Below are 23,280 nucleotides of genomic sequence, written 5' to 3' on the forward strand. Positions count from 1 at the left end.
CTATAGAACTTTTTAAAACTAATTAAGACATTTCCAACTTCCAGCCTGGGGCAGAACAAAAGCCTTTTACCTCAAGATGTCAACCATACAATGCGTTGCAAAGTCTAGTCATGAGATAAAATTACCCAGTCAAAGTCCAAGTTTATTTTAAAAGCAGAATCTGTGGCAAGATTTGAAAACCATGGTTAACATATATTCTTATCTCATCTAAACTATCAATAACATTGAGGTAAAGTTTGTGGCTGTAGTATGACAAAATGTGAACAAGTCAAAAGGATGTAAATATAATTGCAAATTCTGCATAAAATGTTAAACTCTAATCCGTTTCGGATTCATCTGAACCCCCTTCCACAATTTGCTGGCAAAAACAAAGCATTACTTTTATATCAATCTGTAAAGGCATGTTAATGTTTGTGAGTTAACAGTGTTTGCAAAAATGTTTGCAGTTTTATGCAAAATTGCAAATTTTGCATAAAATGTTAAACTCTAATCCGTTTAGGATTCATCTGAACCCCCTTCCACAATTTGCTGGCAAAAACAAAGCATTACTTTTATATCAATCTGTAAAGGCATGTTAATGTTTGTGAGTTTACCTCCTGAGTGAAAGATGGATCCCTGCATGTCTGTCATTACCAATTTTGTTGATTAGGTAGGTCGACCAGCAGGTTATTAGTCGAATGTCTCCTCTGGCAACTACTTAATCACAATTATTATTAAATTATGATTGTGACATGAAGCTTTGCTGACTTAATGAGGACAACTTTAATTAATTTTACTTGTAGTGACTGGTTTACGAAGAGGCACATAAGGCAACTTTGCATAAAACGTGAAATCAGAAAATAGGCTGCATACCGCATGCCATCCATAAAGGATTGAAACTGTGGCTGAAAGTCTGGGACCTTTTCTGCCATCTAATTTAAACTGAAAGAAAAAAAAAAATATCAAGATGTTCGATCTAAGTGAATATATTTTACGTTCTTTTTTTCCGGTGTGAGTGTGTAAGGCTGGATTCTTAGGAAATTGCATAAGAACAGAATAATCCTTATTGTCAACGAATAAGGAAATCCAGCAGCAATTTATTAATACTACCATTTCTTAAATGTGCCACGAAGCCGTTTAAATATCTTTGCAAACCATCGTGCTTAGTTGGAGTTGTGTTTCACATTTGCTGCACTGACCATATGTTCAGTTTTTTTCAGCATTCTAACATAAGCTTTATGTTACAGGAAAGATTCCAGATTGACTCAAAATAGAAGTGGAGGAAGCAGAACAAAGTGATAAATTGGTGGAGTGTTTGTGTCTTCACACTCACAAGGTGACAATGACAGTTTTGTATCTGCAAGGAAAAAGTGGATGAGGCATATTAACAGTGTTAAAAATGGAAGGAAAACCAGCTTAAATTCTCTGTTTCACTTTCACAAAAAGAAAAAAGAAGAAGAAAAAAAAAAAAAACGTCCAGAAATTTCTGGTTTGAAGAAAAGCATTCTTCATCTCTGTGGTGTCTTTTTATGTAAACAAGAGATTGTCTGTGGAAAGCAAATTTATGAGAATCTCAAGATCGGCATCTGGATATGATTTGTGTTGTGGTAGTTAGTTTTCATAAGTTAACACCACAATTTAAATAAAGCAAAAAAAAAAAATATATATATTGGCACAGCAGTGATTCGGACCTGTTGTGATCTGTTGTCACACATCAGCAATTACTTTGTTTTCACTCTGGCTTCCCTCTTCCTCTGGTTCATGGTGCTGTTCAGTGTCTATTCCTGTCTGAGTCCTCCATCTTCAACCAATAATCCTACCCTATATGTTTATATTGAACAATGCATATTGTACACTTGCAACAACAATAGGACTTCTGCTTCGGTGTTTAGCAAGTGTCATTCCTTCTGCACACAGAGCATTACATCCAAAAACTTACAAGGAACTGCAATTCTACCATGAGTCATTGTGTGTGAGGACAGAGGCAGCATGTACAAAGCAGATGTAAGAATTCTGAATGGGCCAGATGTCAGAGAATGATTGAATGAGATATCCAATCATTCTGGACTGGTGATCTGGCATACCAGGCATTTTCCCCATCACCAGTGTGACCCTGCACCTTTTGAAAATATGTAGCTTGAGTGTTTGATTGCAGAAAATTAGATGCCCCAAGGAATCAGCCAGTGAATTGGCCAATTTTCAGATTGATTGGCAGGATCTCAAAAAACCTGATTTTGGACCTATTTTCAATCAGAGGAACACAGCACTAATCAGCACCAGTTCACAGTAATAATATAACCCTTTGGTGTGGAAACGTTTGCAGAGTGAAAAATGTTCAAAGTTAGAAACTGTCTCTGGTTTTGCGTGCAGTTGGGTCCATCTGAAACATAAGATGACAGTGATTGTTATAGTGGAAGCTAGCCAGAAATTGCATATTTCTGCAATTCTGAACTACAACTTTTTAGAAATGAGTCTGTGAATTTGGGGAAGTTTGGCTCTTGCAATTCAATAAAATGTTGTTTTATTGTAAGGCTATTGGTGCTCATAAATGTGGAAGGTAGTATGCATGTAATTTAAAAACAAAACATTTCACCTGTCTAATCAGAAACACATGAACATCAAAATACAACAACCAAATTTCAGCTATGTACATAATTTCACTTAAAATTTGCCAATAAACCCACATTACTTAGTTTTTTTTTTTTTTTTTGCTTATTATTTCAGACTTTTACATTTTAAAATGCAAAGTGTACTATGAATAAAATTAATTCTTCTTCTTATTATTATTATTATTAACGGTCAGTCTCATTTGATGAACACCACTTTGGTATAAAATAAGCTTGGACAGTAATGTGCATACTGGCTGCTTCAAATGAATATTTTTAGCAGTTTCTGCTTGTTAATAATCTCAATAATAATCGGCTGATTTTGACATGTGAAGCCAATCTTATCCACTGATCTTATCTAGCTTGCCAAAGGTCTAAGAATCAACCACTGTCCTCTTGCTCTCTGGTGAGAAAGGTTTGACTGACAGACAAGCGCTCCAAGTTCTGTCTGCACGTTTACAATTAACAATAGATACCCCATTGTTGCCAACTCAACCACTTTCACCCCTATTGTTAATTCTCTTTCCTCATCTTAATGTTTGCAAGGCCATAAAGGAAAATATGTCACATCACCAGGGGGAAGTAGGTAGAAAATAAAAAAGTTAGGAACGACAGTTTGCCCGTCTCTTTCTTTTGTAGTGAAACAAAAGCAAAAACAGAGACGCACATATGTCCTAAAGTAATTTGCCAAGCAAATATTTAAGATCCAGCCCTGTGATTCTCGCGTACAAACACACAAACTAGTCAAGCATGAAAGATTGTCACCCACAAAGGCACACCAGGAGGCCAGTTGCAGAGTGAGATTCTTGCTGATTACAAACGATATGAGGCATCTCAAGGCTGCTATCCTGCTTCTCCCAGCAGGACAAATATTATGTTGCGCTTTCTCTCTTTATTCCACACTGCCTTTCGCACTCAGGTATTTAGCTTCCCCCCCTGCATCTGAGCCATCACTTAAACAGGAGCCCGCGAGATCATCTGCATTCTGCCTTCACCCGAGTCGACCCCTGACAGCTACAAATTACACGGGGAGTAAGAGCACAGCATTCTGGGTCCTCTCTGGCCCTCCAAAGCTGCTATGTTAAGCTGATTGAAATTAAAGGAACAGCCACTTCGGAAGAGCGTACTCAAGCCATAATAAGTGATTATTTTTCTGCCTCTTCACTTAAGCAATTGACCAACTTCTAAAACACATCCCAGCACACAGAAACACACCCCCACGCCTTGAGGCCTCATCAGTCATCATGTGTTGCAGTGGACACGGAGATCGGAGCGCTGCATGAGCATGAAACATGAGCCTCGGACCCAGAAATCCATATCCATTATCGTTGCATGCATGCTTTTCATTTGCACCAGGGCCATATTGATTTCCCTCCCATTTCCCAGCTTTAAACAAGGTGTAAAAGCATGTTTTCTCTTTTGCTGCTGTTAAATTCATCATAATTGAGATCGTATGTGGACAGACTGCCAGACGGTGATAAACACCAACAACATGTACGAAAAACTCAGTGAACTGAGGGATCGGTAATTTTTGATGATTTAGTTGCATTAAACATTGGTGACATGTTTTTATCTAAACTCAGTCATAAACATTTACTGTACTGGAACTAATATTCAGACCAGTGCATTAACTATTACAAATGGGTTTTATAACAAATGTTCTTTTCCTGACTGTCCTGCTCTGTTACTAATGTAAAGCTGAGCAAAATTATAAGTAACTGTGATAAATTGTTAATACCTAAATTTTTTACACTTTACCTTTAACTTTATAGTAAGGTTTACATTTTTTAGGGGAAATGTGAAAATGTTTTTAATTTGTTTCACAAATGAACCAAAACACATATAACATCAAGATTAATGGCCCACTCAGCCCATGTTTCTCTCCATCTTTCATATGCACACACACTTTTTGCATTTAATTGAAATGTCAGCCTTACAGAAAGCATGTAGAATAGTTGTGCATGTAAAACTTCCATCCGTTTGGGGACAGGAACCCTGGTTGCGTAACTCTTGCCTCGTTCAAAACCCTCTGATCAGACGAGAAAATACATGACATTTTTGTATGCTGTTTAAAGTATTCCCCTCCCAAAACCTTTTGTAACACATGGTTTAGACAGACATCCCTGTTCTCTTTGTCTGCTGTGTGTGCAAAAAAAAAAAGAAGAAAAAACTGACACTGCATTGCCAGATATTCCAGAGCTGTAGCTCTCCTTCCTGAACAGTCTGTCACAGATGACTCACTCCCAAATGTCCAGACCAGACTTGAGTCGATCACAGTCAATTAAATGTGCCTCTTCTGAGAATCCAGCCCCTATTCTCATCATACCTCCCTCGGAGTTTGATATTCAGACGGCAGCAAATTCAAAGTTCACCCGGTTTTATCAGCTTTCATCAAGCTGTGACAACATGCAAGTCATTGCACTTTGTTGCAGTTTATTTACAGGTAAATTTAATTAAGATGTGTGGGCACAATGGGTATGATTCCCATATACAAACTTAAGATGTATTTACTTTTCCATTTTGGACTGGTTATAAGGCATACAAATGCAAAGGTTCTTAAAACAAGAATTTGGTGCACTAGATTATTGTTGATTTTGTCTATTCAGACAAAATTATACAACTAGAAAAATATGCGTACATGCCAAACAAATATTTAGCTAAATAATCATTAGCAGTTTATATGCCGACAAGAATATTTTATCGCCAATCTTTAAGCCTCTGGAGTTATTCTGGCTGGATATTTGACAAATTACATGGAAGAATGGATTTAAGCTACTGTCTATATAGTGTTTAGGTCAGGGCTTTGGGAAGGCTTTGCCTCAATGCTAATGTTAACCTTCTTTATAGTTTCAAAAATCCATTTAACATGTATCAAGGATTATTTTTCTGAGGAATGGCACTTTTTTTTTTTTTTTTCCAGTGAAAGGAATCTGGTTGGGGAGGAAGAATTGAGCTACCTTATTCTAGAAATAAAATAAATCAAACTTATTCCAATTCAGTCAGACCCAGATTAAGTTACATAGAGGTCCATCTGATCCAAATGATAATCAATCAAAAGCAGAAATCCCATAATAATCACATGCAAGCAAAATTTTTTTGTTTGTTTTTCTTGAGAGGTGGGGTCAAGGGATGAGGTTTATGTTTTTGTTCAGACGGCTAAATTGCTGATTTAAATGGAAGAAAATAATGGGATGTAAAAGAAAACAACAATGTTAAAAATGTCTGGGACACAAAATTTCCTCCTTCAAGCCCTGCAGTGGATGTTTTTCAGTCACCCTGCACTGCAGCCCAGACGAGCTCAGCACTACACATGGCACCCTGCCCTGTTTATCCTCTTACAGTGATCCTGGTGAGGCGTAAAGGTTTTAATTAGTTAACCACAACCTTTTTGGAATATCAGCCATTATCTGCCATTACCGAGTGAGCCAAACGGCTGCAGCAGCTCCACAAAATAAGTCTGCAAGCAAGGCTGACGGTCATCCACATTCTAATTGTGACATGCTTTATCACTAACTGCAGTTCAAAATGCTCTTTCATGCCCATCTGTTAGTTCACAGTTGCCTGCTACACACCACCCTTATCTTGTTTGTCTTTGACGAGAAAAGAGCTTTTCTTAGCAGTGATTGTTCAGCAGTAAGTACTCGGCTTGTCAGATCCCATCACAAGCGTTTGATTTGAGCCGCATCGACCCTGATTGCAGCGCTGGGCAAAGCGGCTACATTCAGAGAGAAAGAGGACACAGCACTGTTTTTTCTTTTTTTTCTTTTTCCTGCCAAAACTGCAGCCTTCGGATCTCTTTCACTGGCTCTATGAATATGAGCGTGTCAATACAGTCGCTGCAGACAGCTGCATATGCCCCTGTGGCTTGGTTCCTGCCCGACTGAATCGATTCAGGCTCTGTTTATCTCATTAGCTTGTAGCATGTCATAAATCACACAATGACATTTTGTTTCAGGCCTGCAGCCTGCTGTGTAATAAGACTCAAATCCTCCCCTCAATGTGAACATTATTCTGTCTACAGTTTTGCTTAGTGATGATGCAACACTGAGCTGATTGTAACTAAGCGCAGCCTCTTGGCATACATCCCACTGATGCCTTTTCACCCACTGACTTAATGTCCTCAGAGACTGGAGATGGAGGACACACTTCTGTGGTTTGCAAGTATTCATAAAGACAAAGAATTAACTCATCAACAAATAATAATAATAAAAAAAGCTCATAATTAGCCTAAGAGAAATCGAGATGTTAAATTGTGTGATTTGGTTCAGCATTGTACATTTAAGGAAAGCAACCAAAAAAAAAGAGTAAAATAAAAAGAGGTTCAGGATCAAAGCAGATTAATTTTAAACATCAACAGCTGTCAAAAGACTCAATCAGGACCACTGAGTTCTGCCTGAGGCCCACCATCGAATTCTGCATCTCACAACATGGCTTCACATTGCCACAGTCCACTTGTGGTTAACCACCCCATCAACATGTTGCACAGACATTCATTACACAATCTTAGATTCTGAGATGGCATTTTTTTAATGAATATCCACTCAGCATAGTATGCATTAATGAATTGTAACACTTCCAATTGTGTATTTGCCCCATTTCCTCTGCTTTACTAAATGGAGACAGACATAAAGTATCTCATGGGAACAAAAGACAAAAGTGTCTGTCTCATTGAAATCTTCTCAAACTGAGCCCTTGTTTTAAACCCTTGTTTTAAGAGGATAAAGTACAACTGGCCCCTAAAGGCCAGTTTATTTATGTTTTAAAAGGAGAATAAACTAGGTAAGATATTTAAAATCACTTCCCTTATAGGGAAAACACCATACTCTGGTATCATGCAAAATTATGTCCTTTGATAAATATGTCCTTTGACCTTTTTTTCTGTTTTGTCACATTATAGCTCTTACTTTTATCTGTTATAATTGGAATTTTATGTGATGCCCAGAAAACCATTATGTGTAGGATGACTGCAAAGTTGAATGAAACTAGTTTTCCTAGACTTACAAACAGCAAGTGTAGCAGCATGTCAATGTGATGTGGTGTTTTCAGGGTGGTGTACAGTGTTAGTTTTTTACCATAGTGTTTTACCCGTCAACAAGATGCCACCCTTGGCAGTTGCCCATGTCGCCCATATCAGAAATCGTCACTGAACCTTTGAGTTTAGATGAAAAACAATGTCTTGGGAAGTCAGCAGTGCTCCTATACACTTTTCATTTTTGGTTAATAAATTGGGAATTTTTAACATTTTTCAATAATGTTCTCCAACAAACCTTCACGTAGCAGCTTATAGACACAGCAGGTGGGCTCTATTTACAATTGGTAAATAGGATTGTGCTCAGGTAAAGAGAGCTTGATGCATGCCACACTTTACAGACTTGATTTTTTTTTATTACTTTTTTTTTTCCTCTAGACTTTTCGTGGCCTTACTCACAAAGTACAGACAAAATATAAGATTTCTAACTGGTAAGTCCTTATTATACAATGAGCTACTTAATCAAATGCATGGGAACCATTGGAAAAAACCCCACTGTCTTCCCTCTACATATATTTAATGCTACTTAACAGTTTTATTAAGTTTGCACACTAGTGCTTGAGGCTGCTGGGAGAATCGCCTTAGGCTGCAACAACTCAACCTTTCAAAACGACTGACTACAGATATGCCAATTAACACAAACCTGATCTCAAAGCAAATGATGCACCCAAAATTGCAGAGTGAAAAAAAATACTAGATCTGATTTTGATGTTTATTTTTACAAAATGTAACTAAACAGTGAACTCAAGAAGACAACTAAATAGGAAAAAAGTGTTTCAATGAATGCTTGGTGCCAACTGGAGTTATTTAAGAAACGGACAGAATCAAATCCTGCGTCTTAATTACCACTAAATTGACCAGGATGTTTGTTTAGATGTTCAAAATCCTGACAGTGCAAAACATATTACTTTTTGTTTGAAAGTAAGATACAACATCTTCACAACTGGCATTTAATGTTAGATCTCACTGTGAGCTATGTCCTCCGAAAATAGGTGCAATATTGTTGCATATCTGGCCATCGTATCTCTTCTATTTAAAAGTCAAAGTCTGCTTTAATTGGTAAAATAATAGAATAAATAGCTTTTGGCTCCTCATAGGCATGAAGAATTGTGAACGAGTGTATTAATATGGAAGAAGGTTCAAACTATAACACTCTCTTTCAAGCTGGTTTTGTTTTGCTCTTTTTGAGACTGTATAATTTATGAAAATGCAAAATTAAATACAGGATGGGAAAATAAAAAAAATAATGACAATAAAGGCAATATGACCTATTTTGAGTCCAGAACAGAACAATCCGATCCCGTGTTGGTAAAGAAACCCTCATGAAATCATTACGGACATGAACAGTCTCAGCTCTTTATTTTCTATCTACAAATTTAGAGTTTGTTCACTGTAATTAGTTCCTGTATAGTCAAGAAGCTTAGCAAATTAATGCTGGTGCAAAACAGGTCAGACTCACAGCTCACTGCTCTTATTAAACTATTAATTAAAGTCCAGCGCAGAGAGGCGGTAAATGAGTGCGCTAGCTGCTCCAGCAGGTCACCTTGTCCTTTAAATGGTTTGACTTTCAGCCAATTGTCGGATTTTTGACAGAAACACACAGCAAATATCGTTAACGAGGTCCGGAGGGAGGCAAAGCAATCTGCAGAAAATTTTTGTAATAAATAAGTTTTACAAAAGTTACCATACTCGTTTACCGTGGTAACAGCAGCGTTACCAAGAGTTTCTCTGGATTTTTCACGGGACACTTTGTGGCTCTGACATGTAACGCTGGGAGCGAGGTAGAATGGGCACATTCTTTAAACGAAACCGGTAGGAAGAACAAAAACAACGAGCTTCAGTAAAAGGGTTGTCATCATTTACTCCAAAGTTTGCGATCTAGCGCCACTTGACGTCTCTGAGCTCACCTCTTTGCACAGGAACTTCTTTTGCAGGCTTCTGCAACTCACACAGCAGCGTGTGTTTACGTTTCTGAGCAGCCTCTCTTTCTAATTTCAGTGTTTGACAGGAGATGGATCATTTTGGCGTCACACAATGACCTAATTTAACTGCGTAATGCAATTCAAATAGGTCCTCCTCCCCCCTTTGCTTTGACACATTTCCTTCATTATTTGCACTGACTTGAATGTTGCTGTTCTGGTTTTGTTGGTTTGGATATGTAAATATCCTATGCACAATTTATCAATATTTAATCTGTTTTTTTTTTTTCATTCTGCAAATAAGTGTGTACTCTGCGCATCCAGTCACCAATGCTATGTATGTGTATAAATCTTTTTTTTTATGTATAAAGGATGTTTAAGCATGAAACATCAATTAATTATATATATAAAAACATACTTTTATTTCTATCTATATTTGATGGATTTGAGAATCAGCCCCATCTCATCTAGAGAAAAAGTTAAGAACTGAGGCTCTATTGCTGGTGTGATATGCAAAAGGCATAATATAATGCTCATAGCTGTGAATAATCACTTGGTTTATTAGATCTTTAGACCATGAACTGAAGTAAAAGGCAATTGGACAGTAAATGGCCTCATAGTCAGTCATGCCTATAGGCGGTTTTGCCTGAAGTCTTTTCCAGAGCCTTTACACCCATTTTAATGAAATCATAAGCCACACTGCCCAGCTTTTTTAAAAATTTTCCTGGCAGCCTTTTAACATTTTATAGGGTTTGTAGCAATAAACAGCAGCTCAGTCAAGAGGTATGTGATACACCCAATTCTATGACCTCAGCTTTAAATGACAAGCCATGCGAGTTTCCCCGTTCAGCTCAGACATGATTCATGTCGGACAAACATCCTGTTTATTAACTCTGGAGATTAAGATCAGCAGAAAATGAGATTGGTTTTGTTGATGAATTCACAAGCCTGGCAGCACCATTAGCACTAACAATGGATCCGCAAGATACATCAAGGCTCTGCTTAATGATGAGCAAGTTGTTCGTGGGAGATAGCGCGGCATGTCAGCCTCCGTGCCATACATCGTGAAAACAAAAGCGAAGGATCAGAGGCAGCACTGGTGAAATATCAAGTTGATGAATGTAATTTGTGCAATCAGAAATGGTTTTCTTCCCAGGGAGGGCAAAGAGTGTTTTTCCAAAGTTTGATTAAGTAAGATTACTGTTTTGTTTGCTAATTTTTTTGTTGTGTTACAATGTTTAAGTGTCTTCTGTGGAATAGACTTACAGCATTCAGTCTGATTATGCAGAAATAATGCTATAATGCTGAAACCCGATTACAAAAAAAACAAACAAAAAAACTGCTTTTCAACAGCATCAGTCAGTGGAGGCTCATTTAATTTGCAGGAATGACTGAAATAAATGCTCTGTCAACTTTACAAGTAGGACATATTAGTGTGTCAAATCAATTCTACTGTAAATGCCAAGACTTACTTCCTTTAAGCATGGCTACAATTGACCTGTTCTTGTTCTACACTTCACACACAATGACAGTTTACCCATGTAGATCAAGTAGAGGTGCATGTAGTTGTTTGCACTTTCAAAAACTTTGATCTTGTAAGGTGAGGCATTCTCTACATGATCCATTCAACTGGAGCTCTGAGAAAGATATCAGCACTCTAAGAAATCTAAAGCGCACTGTACCATAGCCTGGATCGCAACTCCTCAAAATTTATGGTTTCTCCTTACAATTTTTTTATTTTTTTTTGTACTTGGATACAACCAAAAATAAGTAAATAGTGGCCATCTTAAGCGTATGAGACTAAATTTTAAATAAAAAAAAAGATAACCTTTTTTTTAACCAGATAAGAACCTTGTTGAGATCTACAATCACTTTGCCAAGAGGGACCTGGCAAGATAGCTGCATCGTCTCAAATAGTGTTGATAGAATTGTCATAACTGTAATAATCAGTGTGTCATTATTTTAGCAGCTGTAATGTTTCAAAAAAAGCAACACTTTTGTTTTAAATATTAACAGAAAAAGGGGCTTAGAATTGTACTCACATGAGTGGTGACTAATTATGACTTACTTGTATGTGGTTCTCAATTTCTTTATCAAATTTAACTCAGTCTGTCAACACAGTTGCAATGGGTAGAATCTCTGCCATGACTGGGTGAGGCCCATAAATTTGTGCATTTGTTCATTTGTTCACTCTAGTTAATGTTGCTCTGGCAAGTGGAATAATCTCCCAACCTCTTTATACAGCAATTCTTTCCTCTGCAGAGGTGCACCAACACTTGTTCTCATTAAAGCTGCGGATTTAGGACAAAATCCTCAAGGACTTTCTCAAAAGAGTAATTTAGAGAGCTTGTTTGTGCCTCAGACCCTAAACTCTTTTTTTCCCCCTTGATCAGCGCAGTGTTTCCCTATCTGCCTGTAATTGCAGATGCTACATGTGCATCAAGGTGAATGTTTATCAAACTCAAAAAAATGTTTAAGCTTTGGAAGATTCACTATCACTGGCATTTATATTTGGCTTCTGTTGCAACCAGAGGTACACTAAGAAATGACCTGAGTTGGAGTATATTCAATGTAACTGACTGGTGAGGGGACATTCTGAAACTCTGACTCTATCTGGATTATTTTCTTCCCTGCCATCTCTGCCTCAGTATTGGCTGATGCAGCAAAAATTACTCATTGTCTCGGGTAACGCATTGAGTTTCACTACCACTGCTATTATAGCACTGTTTGTTGGAGGTTTGCTCCACTTCCGTATCGGGGCGGAGCCAGTGTCGTGCCAATTACTATTCTGCAGTCAAAACTAACACGCCTGCGGTATTCGCCACCACTGTCGGGTCACATTATCTTCACTTGGTTAAGGGTGTCGGTAGGCAAATACCTCTGTCGTCATGGGAAATTATCATCTCCTTCTGACACCTTCTGTTGCGCAGGACATATTAAACTAAATCTATGGCCCCACAGTCAGATAAATGCAACACCTCCTCCTGCTGGGTTTAACACAATGCCAAAGACGCAAATTGTGCCAGTTCTGTTACCGTGATTATAGTTTAAATTCATTTTTCTTTGAAGGACGGACGGGGACCCTTTCGCTTTACTTCTCTATGTTATATGATTGTAACATGACAAAATACGTGAAAATTGTCCAGACAGATGTCAGAGGACTATTTACTACAGATGTCAGAGGACTGTTTACTACTCTCGTCTTTGTCTGTATGAGGCCCGTTTTGGGCGGTAAAGCTTGGTGGTTTAGATAAGAGTTTTACATTTGTTGTTTTTGTGCCTGTAGACCGCGTGAATCTGTGTCATGTACATGTGATTACACATACCAAATGCCTCCAGTAGCATCTTCAAGCTTTTCCCTAATCTTCAGCAAAGGCCTGATAAATGCGAGCAAAACAAGCGATTCCACACTGCCAGCTTGTCTGTAATACGCCGCTCTTTTACAACACAGTAGCAGTAGCACCACCCCAAGGGATCATCGGTTAACCTCAAACACACATAGGGAGATTATACTAAAAACATTTCATTAAGAAAAAGGGAAAGTATTGTAAATCACCCAGCAATAGAAGCTGAATATTTCTCAAGAGCCTTAGCGTTATAGATGTAAAACAAAATATTGTATTGTTTCATGCATCTACCTGTTTAGGAGGTGATGAGCAGGATGAGTCATTTCAACAATACTATGTAGGCAAACTGAACCCTCTCCAGTTTGCCTACGGGGCGAAACGAGGCGTGGAGGATGCAAGCTCAACTATTTTAAACATAGTGATAACAAACACGGTCTCTGCAATACCAAATACCCAGATTTTGTTTATGGACTTCTCCTCTGCTTTTAATACTGTAAACATTAGCACTCTGTTGCATTGCCTCCAGAGCCCACAGATCCACTGAAGTTTGATCTTATCGATAAAAGCCTACTTTTTTAAAGGATAGAGGTTTTCCAAATGCACCGCTCACACACTCTCCCTGGCTCTCTGCTCTGCTGTGGCTGGTTCACCACAACGTAACCTGCCACGAATGCTCAGACTAGTCTCATCTGTCTCACTGTCACAACATGGTGACTTTTAGAACAAATGTGAAAAAACATATATTTGTAATACTTACATACTGTGTCTGTAAGTCAAGTAAAATGGCTTTGAATACAGGGTTCCAACCAGGTTATGTTTTATCCTCCATCCTGTTTTCTTTGTCTGTACTAATAGCATTACTTTTAACAGGGAGCCTTTTTAAATATACCGATGTGCCTTGGCGGCACACATGGAGAGCGTGGGGTCTCTCACCCAGGATCAACTGGCTGTCAATGACCTGGTCACTAAAGTCCAGCACAAAGACAGATAAGTTGTGCTGTGTCGATGGAGACAGAGCAGTGCTTTTTAAGCCTCTGATTATTCAGGGAAGGCAGGTTTTCCAGGTAGAGTCAGGAAAGCCATCCTGATCACAGAGGAACCCTCACATCCCATCCTTCACTCCTCCCATCAGACAGCAGATACAAGCTTCCACTGGTCATCGAAGCAAAATACAAAAAAGAAAATCATTCATCCAAACCACAATTATAGCCAACAATAGCAGAGGCATTTATTTACGCGTTTGTAATTTTTTATATTTGTCTCTGTTGAATGTTTTACGCGTGTTTAGAGAGCCCCGTCGAAGAAAAAGTTTGTCAGACAAATAAGACTTTCTGTTCTATTTTATTCTAAAAGAAATAAAATTTTAATGTGACTTTTCTGTCAGTAACAATAGCTTCTATGTGCCCGAGAACACAATATAGGCTTTCATTTGACAGTGATGAAACATAATTGAGGTGGACACCTACTGACTCAGCTTACCTATAGCGGTGGAGCATGTCACCACCTATAAAGATAACGACCAAACCCAGGGGTCGACATTCTTGGCATTAGGAGCAGCTTGACACCGTTCTCTGCCGTCTTTACAGTTCAACTGGGAGTCTGCATGGTCATTTCCAGAATCTGTCATAGTCTTTGGTTTAGTTGTCACTTCCCTTTTGAGTTTTGTGTTTTATGTCTAATGTTTTATTACTGTGCATTGTGTTGATTGCTTTTTTTTCTGTTTTATTTTTAAGCTTGTTCTAAACTTGTGGTTCTCTTGCTGCTGTTTCCATCAGTCTAATTACTCTTCTTATTGGGTGGCGAAGGGATGGATCATGCAAAGTGAAATTCATAGATTTTCTTTTTTAAACATGCATACTTGTTATGAAATTATATAATCTATGCCACTACAGGGTCATTACATGGAGCTCCATCCTGCATATATGCACATGTGGGCACATAAGGCATGGACAGATTTTCTCAAAGTATTTTTAAAGAACTAAAGTCCAAATCAACATTTGGATGCTTTCTTTAGGCGTTGGTGCAAATTATGACATTTTTAAGCAAACTTGTTTAATTCTGCAGTATTATGCCTAAAACTGTCTTCATGCTGCCCTCTTTGGGTTGAACGGTGGCTACTGCAGTTTAATTTTCCTATTGGTTAGAACGGTACAGCTTGGTGGATGTTTACATCACAGCCCCACTTTCAAGTAGAAAACTGTCTCACTCAGACACGAACACATGGCAAGTCAGAAGCTGAAATTATGGGCGTTGATCAACAGCATTTCTCATGTTTGTACAAATATGATTCAGTTGCAATGTGAACATGGAGTGGAAAGAGTCTCTTCTCTGCTGTGACTGCAAGTGGGATATACTGCAGGATGATTGTGAAACTGACCACAGTGCTTAAGAAGCAGGAGGGACTCATGGCAGCATTCGCTTCTCCTTCAGGACTAATGCTACAGGGTGATTGGTGCTATGTGGTGTTGCCAAAATCTCCAATAACATGGAATAAAGTTCCCAGATTTGTCACTAGTCGCTTTTGGGGAAAAAAATATTGCTACGTACTGTGACAAATGACTAAGTCCACAACTTCATGCAGACAGACTAAGTAGATATTTTCTGTCAGATGGTTCCTTGATACAACCCCTTCTGATTTTCTCCAAGGAAGGACTGGAAGGACTGGGATTCAAACCAGGAACCTCTGTGGCCACCTGCTCTACCACCTGAGCCACTGCTGCAGAGTGAGAAGTGTGTTGAAGTAACACAGTGCAGGCTAGCTAACATACAAATAACCCAGTTATTTCTTGGTAATACCACTATGTTACACTTCCAGTGTTACTCTAGGTAGGATAATATCAAGAAACAACATTAATGACATCCTGCACCATAAACAAGTTAAATTAAAAACTAGCATTTAATACTTGTACTCAAATTAAACTAGTATTTTCACCATGTTTTGCTGTAGTGTTTTTCAATTTTGTGCAGTGGAGATTTCATGTTCCAATATGATCTGCGAAGTTGAATGTGCTGGCAGCATACACAGGTCTTTATTGGCTCCATCGTTGTTGTTATTATTGCTGCTGTTTTATTTATTTAAACACTAAACATAAAAAAAAAACATGATTATAAATTCTAAGGGATGTTCTTTTTGTGAAGAACATCACAAAAAAAGAAGGGCTTTCAGGTGTATATATCTAAAAGTTAGCTCTGTTGCTAAAGAAAATCCGTTGTGCAACTTTGATGCTTTCTGCTATTATCCCTCTCAGATAGCATACCTTTCTCATACTATAATCCTCACCTTTCAAACTCAATTTCCCATTTACGCGAGCAGCGGTGGCCTGCAGAGCAATCAAATCCGACAATCTTCCAGGAATTGCTGAAACAAGTCAAGGCGAATTCAACAGATCCAGCAGTTTGTAGGGAGTTGAGCATCTAATTATCTGGTGCTGCTGGTCACTCCAAGCTGCTGTGATGTACCTCAGGCAAACAACTGCTGTCCCTGGAGAGAAAGGAAACTGCTGCAGAGATGGCTGAGAGTCTCTGCCAGCCAGAGTGTGTGGAGCTCAGTTTATTCTAATTCCTCTGCAGGACATTAATGAGCCACAATAGTGGCTGTTTTAATGGGCAGCCAGACAGATTTTTAAGAGCCTGATGGTTTGTAATCCAGCAAGGTGCTGTTGCACTGCTGCAAGGCTGAAAACATTTGTTCTTAGTAGACATTTTGCTTTACTCTTGTGTTTAGGCCAGGTAGAACAAAGAATATGTGCCCAGTGTGTTTTATAGCAGTCCTCTGGCAAAATTATGCCCAAACCAAGCCATTAAACTGATATTAATTAAACACATTCTATGGTACCATAAACCGGAGGGACTTAAATTCACCAGTGAAAAGCAAACAATCTTTACCCATCTTTAGATTTTGTCTGCTTCTTGTGTTTACTTTTGCTTCACGCGTCAGCAATCAAATGAGTCTCAATTCTTACAATTCAGAAATGTGGAAAGTATTTTTTCGGTGACGTGAGCTAAGACATTTATAGCATAAAGTATTCATCTTCACTGACACCTTGGTTCACTGTAAAAATCCTTCCTTTATTCTCCTACAGCTTATCGAGCAAAAAACTCCTGGAGTCCAAAACTCATCCATAAAACACAAAAACGTCATATATTTAAGCTTTCATAAGCGGCCAGTATGGAACTAGATGCTAACATTAATATTATATGCTCTATCTTTATCTAATTGTCAACTTGCGTTGTACTATTTAAACTTAAATATTTCTTATTTTTTTATTACTTGGTTGGAAATCATACACTTATACCAATTGTTTGCTTTCAAGGTGAAAAACTAGAAATACATTCTCTGTTGTGTTGTACCACTCAGGCCAGCTTTTACTCTCTTCTTTCATCAGTGATTCTTGACCCTGTTGGTGATTCACTACCGTTCCTTCCTTGGTCCACTTTTGATAAATACTGATTACTGTAAGCCAGGAATACTGCACAAAAGCTGCAGATATTTATTCCTTTGATCCAGTCATCTCGCCATCAAAAGTTTTCCATTTTCAGTCAGTTCTTTGTGCTTGCCTGTTTTCTCCACTTTCCATATATCAATTTTGATGAAAAAAACATTCACCTGTCAGGGGTTACTATGCCTTAATACCGTATTTTGTCACTACTAATTCGTCCGATGTTTTCATCCTGAGTGAAAACAAATTTTCAGGTAATTCTCTCAATTGAGTGAATAATCTTAAGAATACCTACAGTATGTGCATACATTCAGTAGGTGGCCTGTTTCAAACGCAAACACCAAAACATTTTAACCAAATGGACAAAAGCTGCACCGAACTAGATGCTGTACGGACACTCTAACACCAGTCGCATAATGCTTTCTGTCTACTGTGGCCGATAAAAGCCCACCTATTCTTCTTGTCCCTTACATTTGCCCTGCTGGTGCAGAGGATGGATGACTCCATGGCTGAATCTGCAGAGATGCTCAGATACTTTCAAAGAGAAACCTGCACCACACACGAACAGACTTCAAACGGAGATGAATTCAGCCCGGTGAAGTGTATTTTCAGAACCTGCATCTGTGAGTTGTCCGTGTAGGTAGACATGGTTAACCTGCGCCCACATGCTTCTGAAACAACTGCACTGTTGCCGATAGCCAGCAAAACATTTGTTTAGTCTCACCCCTGTGTCCTGTCAGATCTCATACATATCATTACACCAAGAAATGATGTGTGAAATGATGACTGCATGGAACAAGCTGAAGGAAAATCCTCCAGCTGCATTCACAATCAGGTTCACCTATACAAAGAAATAATGACAGCGGCTATTATCCACTCACTATTACTTTCTCAGCATAGTGTGGGTTATATATATGCTTTAAAGTCTATCATGCTGCTTCAATCCATTTAATTCAAAATAAGGTATTGCTGTAAATGTGAAACTGCCTCACGTTTTTGTCTCTGCTATTAGCTTCAAAGCTTTTGTTGTGTAAAGTCGTGTCTTTGCTCTCAAAAACTGCCAATTAGCTCATTTCTGCATTGTATCATAGTTATGATCAAATTGGACTGTAAGTAATTAAAAATCTTAAAGTCTAAATGACTGAATTGTTTCTCCCCGTGTCTCGGATTCTCTCCAGTCGATTTTTGACCGGGCCAGTCGGCAAACAGAAGGAGAAGTTGTGAAAGATGACGTTGATTTTCTACGCTGCTTTACAGTTTTAATCTGCCTGTAATTTTAGCAATGGTAGTGGAGGAAGTGAACAAAGCCGTTCTGTCCATGTTGGCCACGCTTTTATTTTTATGACATTAAGCAAATATAATTACAAACTCGTATATGTGCAGCTATGTAATGTAGGAGCATCGTTTGTAGTTCTGACCCGTCAGCACTCGGCTAGCTCGGCCAGAATAAGGGGTGCAACCTTGATCTGAGAGTGAAAAGACAAGCTGCCCATCTCCATAAAAGAGATCTGTATCCTCCTTGCTGACATAGCTGGACGAAGGAGAAACAGAATATGTACCCAGGGTCAAAGAGTGCAGTGCAGAGCTATGCCAGCACCCATGTGAAAAAACAGCTGGGAACATGAACAGCATTGCAGTGTTGCTGTACTTTGCTACACAGGCTAAAAAAGCTAAGGCCAGGTGTTGTTTTGTTGTGTTCGCTCAGTTGTCTGTGGCTGAATCTAAACCGTTACGTCTTGTGCTGCGATTCTTAGTGTAGATTAATTGGGACACGGCAGCAAACAAAAATACATTTGAGTCATTCCTCAACATTATATCACAGTTATACACTCGTCTCTACTTGAATGTCATTGACTGAACATGAAGGATATAACATATGTATTAATCATTTAGAAAACAAAGCTTATTTTTAAATGATGAATTATTCAAAAATAGTTTATATTTTTTGAACTGGGTTAATGACTGCAAGTTACTCTGAATGTTTGGTGACAAATCTCAACTCATGACCCATCTGCCAAATATCATGCTTGACAATTGGTATGAGGATTTTTTGAGCGATCCCTGTGTTTCATTTCTGTAAAACAAGGTGCTGAGCATAACGACCATAACATGTCAACTCTGGTCTCATTGTTCAAAAGGATTCTTGTTATAGAGAAAAAAAAATCCCTTCAAAGCTCTTTAAAATAGGACATACTAGCTCACTTTCTAATTTAGCTGTAATATAAAACCTGTAGTGTCTGAATTGCAGCTTTTAGGTTTCTATTCATGGTTCAAATAAGGAATGAATTGTCTGGAACATTCACTCCTGGGAAATCTTCAGTGTTTTTAAATGCTTTCCACTGGTAAAAAATAAATAAAAAAGTCTTCCTCACTGTGGAATAATGGATTTTAAATATTTTTCAACTATTCTTTCAATACTTCCCACATTAATCGGGTTAAGATCATTGCTGATGTCTTTCCATCCCGGCACATTTACCTGTCTGCTCCAGATGAACAAACTGCAAAAGCTGCTTTTCTAAGGCTGCTCTCGCTTGCTGATTATCAATCAATCAAGAGCATTTGATAAACAACACCTACCTGCAAATTTCACTCTCAAGTACAAGCACTTCAGCATTTTTATGACAGTGTAGAATGTGTTGTGTGGTATTTTGTTTTTGAGCAGATGAGGACTTAACCTGGCAAAGACCAAATCATTTTTGTCCAGATATTTATTATTTATGGGCTTGAAATAATGTCTACATATAGCATTACTGTAGACATTATTGTCAGCTAACACAAAATCATTTGCACAAACTCCAAATTTAAACACCGCTTTCATTTTCACTCCCTCACTACGCTACGTCTGATAATCTGCAGGTTTTTCATTGTGTTCCAAAAGTTCACAGGAGGTTGAAAAGAAATGTTTGTGCACCTCCGTCAATAAAGAAAACAACTTTGTCTTTCATCTTGTCTTTAGTTTTCAGCTGCTGAATTAAAGTTTCCCCAGTGCCTGGGATTTTAATATTATCAGAATGTTAAAAATATCAACTCTGCAACCCACTTTACTATATGCCTCATAATTTATTTATTTCATAACACCTTCCTTCCCTTTTTGGAACACACACCATGGGATTTTCAGTTCATCCATTATGAAATAAAGAGTATTCGTGTTGCATTTATCCGTTGAACCCAGCTGAACTAAATGCTCTGCTGGCCAGTTTGCAGAAAATCACTTTCTTCTTGCCCTTCTGCCATCTCAGCACCCCTAGATTCTCATCACAAGGATTATCACCAATTCTTTTTTTCATCAGTCTGGTGCTCAACTCGGCTCGCAGTGCCTCTCTGCAACACGCAACACTGCAGCCTGTGTGGATTCTCCCTCACTTCCAATGAGCAAGACGGAGAACAACCCGGGGAGGAGGATGGCAATCTCCCGAACGCTGCTCCAAACCTGATGAGCATGAAAATTGGCTCATTTTTGTCAAGCCCTTGTTCATGCTTTCAAGTGCCTCACAGATTTTTATCTGACGGTGGCAGCCGGGGCAGAGCATAACAAGAGACGATGGTGTGATATCATGATTTTTACCTCATTCAGAGACTTCAGCGTGAGGCTCGTATTCCAAGCTTCCGAGTCGACTCCGAGTCATCCTAGAAATCCAGTTTTACGCCGTCTGACCCCCCCCTTCTTTCTCTTTCTTGCCCCTTGTCAAAAGAGAGACAGCCTTCAAAGCATCTCTTTCTTTTACTCTGCCGTGTTAGTAGGAGCCGCCTTCATTCATTGAATGAATTAAAAAAATGAGAGAGAAAATTAAAACAAAGAGATGTCAGGGTCCACGGATTTATTTTCCTCCCTCTTTTCTCTTCTCTTCTTGCGCTTAAACACACCAGATTGGGCTCATGAGCAGAAACGTCAGAGTGGCAGCGATGTATGTGTTTCGCCTTCTCCTCTTCGTTCTCCCGCTCTCCCTCCCACCCTTTTCCTTGCTGATTCTCTTTGAATCCCTTTCTGCTTCACTCTGTCCGGGGCTCACACAGGAGCAGGCTGTCTTCTCATGACGGCTGAGACGCGTGCAGAGACATCTGTGAATTTGCTTATGGTGGGGGACTAAAGCAGCCGCTTAGCTGAGACTGAGACCACCCTCCTCTCCTCCCCTCCTCCCCTCTCAGAGTTGGGCTTTCTAACGGCATGTACCACTGAAGCTCGGTGCAGGGTGGGCTGCAGCACTCACAAACGGAGGGGCGAGAGGTAGCGAATACATGAAAAGGGAAAGTTCTTCAAAGAGAATGAGAGGAAAACAGAATAATATCAAGTCAAAGATTGAGAGACAAACGTAAAGGAGTCTGCTTTCTCATTTTCTGTTTAATATTTAGACTTGGTTACGGGGACAGCCTACTGTTTTTCTCCTGTCTGTCAGTTTAGTGATGCACAAATGACCTGAGTGAAATGACACTTCATTCAGACAGCTTGGACTGTTGCAAAATCGCTGTTTAAGACATGAGAACATATGCTGGTTTTGGAAAAGGAGACGCAACTCTGGAAGAACTTACAACCGTGTAACAGAGAGATAAGACTTTCACTTACGCCTGACTGACTGCACAATGGGTCACATGCAGAAACCTCTTCTGGAAAATGGCTTGAATTAACTCAATTCTTGGGTGCAGAGAAAACCATCACGTTGTTTAAAAACTGAAGAGGAAGCCGCTGCGTGCCTCTCCAGATGCTGCTTCTGCCATGAGTGATTGGCAGCCGCCCCCTTGATGCCAGTTCTGTCCCTACATTTCCATCCTCTCAAGAAGCGCACCGTCTAATTTCAGGCGTCACTGAATAAAGAGTCTGTCTGTTGCCGAGGTGAGACAGCGTCTGGTGTGAACCTCAGGGAAAGCCATCCCACCTCTTCTGAGCCCAGAGAGCATAGCTGGCTTTCCGAAGAGTTGGAACCAGAGGAGGTGTCACAAACTCCATGGGAGCACTGCACTGGATGTCGTTCCTGGAAAAACATGACCAACAGGGATAATAAGACCAAAGAAAAATGAGACAAGTCATAATTCTCCTCCAACTTATCACATGCATGCCAATAAAGAAACTCAAACAGAAGACATCCCGACACATTTGTTTTTAATTATGTCTTGTGTCGTATCTCATATTAAACACACGGGCTACTTTGCATTTTGCTGTCACGGTGTAATGAAAAAGGCGGCAGGCGAGAGGGAATTCAAATCACTAAATTGCTGTTATGAGTGGAGCTACTGATGTGATGGTGTGTGCTTCTGGAAGGCTTGATAACCTGAAGAGAACAGAAGGGGAGAAAAACATCAGATGATCTAGTGACTGTGCACTACATTTCACTGCACAGTGTCATGTGGTATTTTCAGCTTTGGACTGATTGTTGGCTCAAACTCCAGCGATTTTAGTGGCAAGGTTCGAATAACATAAAAATCTCTCTCAAACTTGTAGCGAAGAAAAATCAATTTTGAAAACCAGCCTTTTGAATATTGAAAGTCAGTGCTGGTTGTGGAAGTAAGATGGACTTGTGAATATTAGTAAAACATAGGAGAGAGACAGTTGTTAGTTAGTACAAAACTATTTGCATGTGGTGACTCCAAGGTTGCATATTCATCTAACTTTTAAACTACAGAAAAAAATATAGATCTGCTCCTAAAATAAATAATAATAGACTGTACAGTAAGAAGAAATTGAAAAACCTAAACATTAAAAAACATCATTGTGGAGTTATTAAATGTACTGTGCAGCTGAGAAGGTTAATTTCCAGGAGAAACAAAATCATACAAGATGTGGATGAATAGGCTACACATAAGACAATAAAAAGCAAAGTGTTTAAAAGAAGTAAGGAAAAACAGGGACAATCACAACTATTAAAGGAATATTGAGTGTGTTTTGGAAGAAGGATTTGCAATAATGCTGCTTTGTGGACTTAGGATGGAGTATACATAGCTGTTGAGGAGAGAATGCCTCTATTATAT

General features: G+C 38.9%; 1 protein-coding gene across 4 annotated transcripts in view; it reads right to left on the reverse strand.

Annotated features, from left to right (window-relative positions):
* LOC103145365 (galactosylgalactosylxylosylprotein 3-beta-glucuronosyltransferase 1) overlaps nucleotides 1-21,454 on the reverse strand; it is a 99,875-nt gene extending 78,421 nt beyond the window's left edge. For 2 of the 4 annotated variants that reach the window (XM_016676736.1, XM_007562771.2), the window contains exon 1: nucleotides 20,885-21,453. The gene's annotated coding sequence lies outside the window, so the exon portion shown is untranslated. Of the gene's footprint in view, nucleotides 1-20,884 lie in introns of all 4 variants that reach the window. The other 2 variants (XM_016676737.1, XM_007562774.2) reach the window with 2 other exon arrangements.
* Between the last annotated feature and the right edge of the window lie 1,826 nt (nucleotides 21,455-23,280).

This window comes from Poecilia formosa, unplaced genomic scaffold (assembly GCF_000485575.1).
Source record: "Poecilia formosa unplaced genomic scaffold, Poecilia_formosa-5.1.2 Scaffold141, whole genome shotgun sequence".
NCBI classification, from domain to species: Eukaryota; Metazoa; Chordata; class Actinopteri; order Cyprinodontiformes; family Poeciliidae; genus Poecilia; species Poecilia formosa.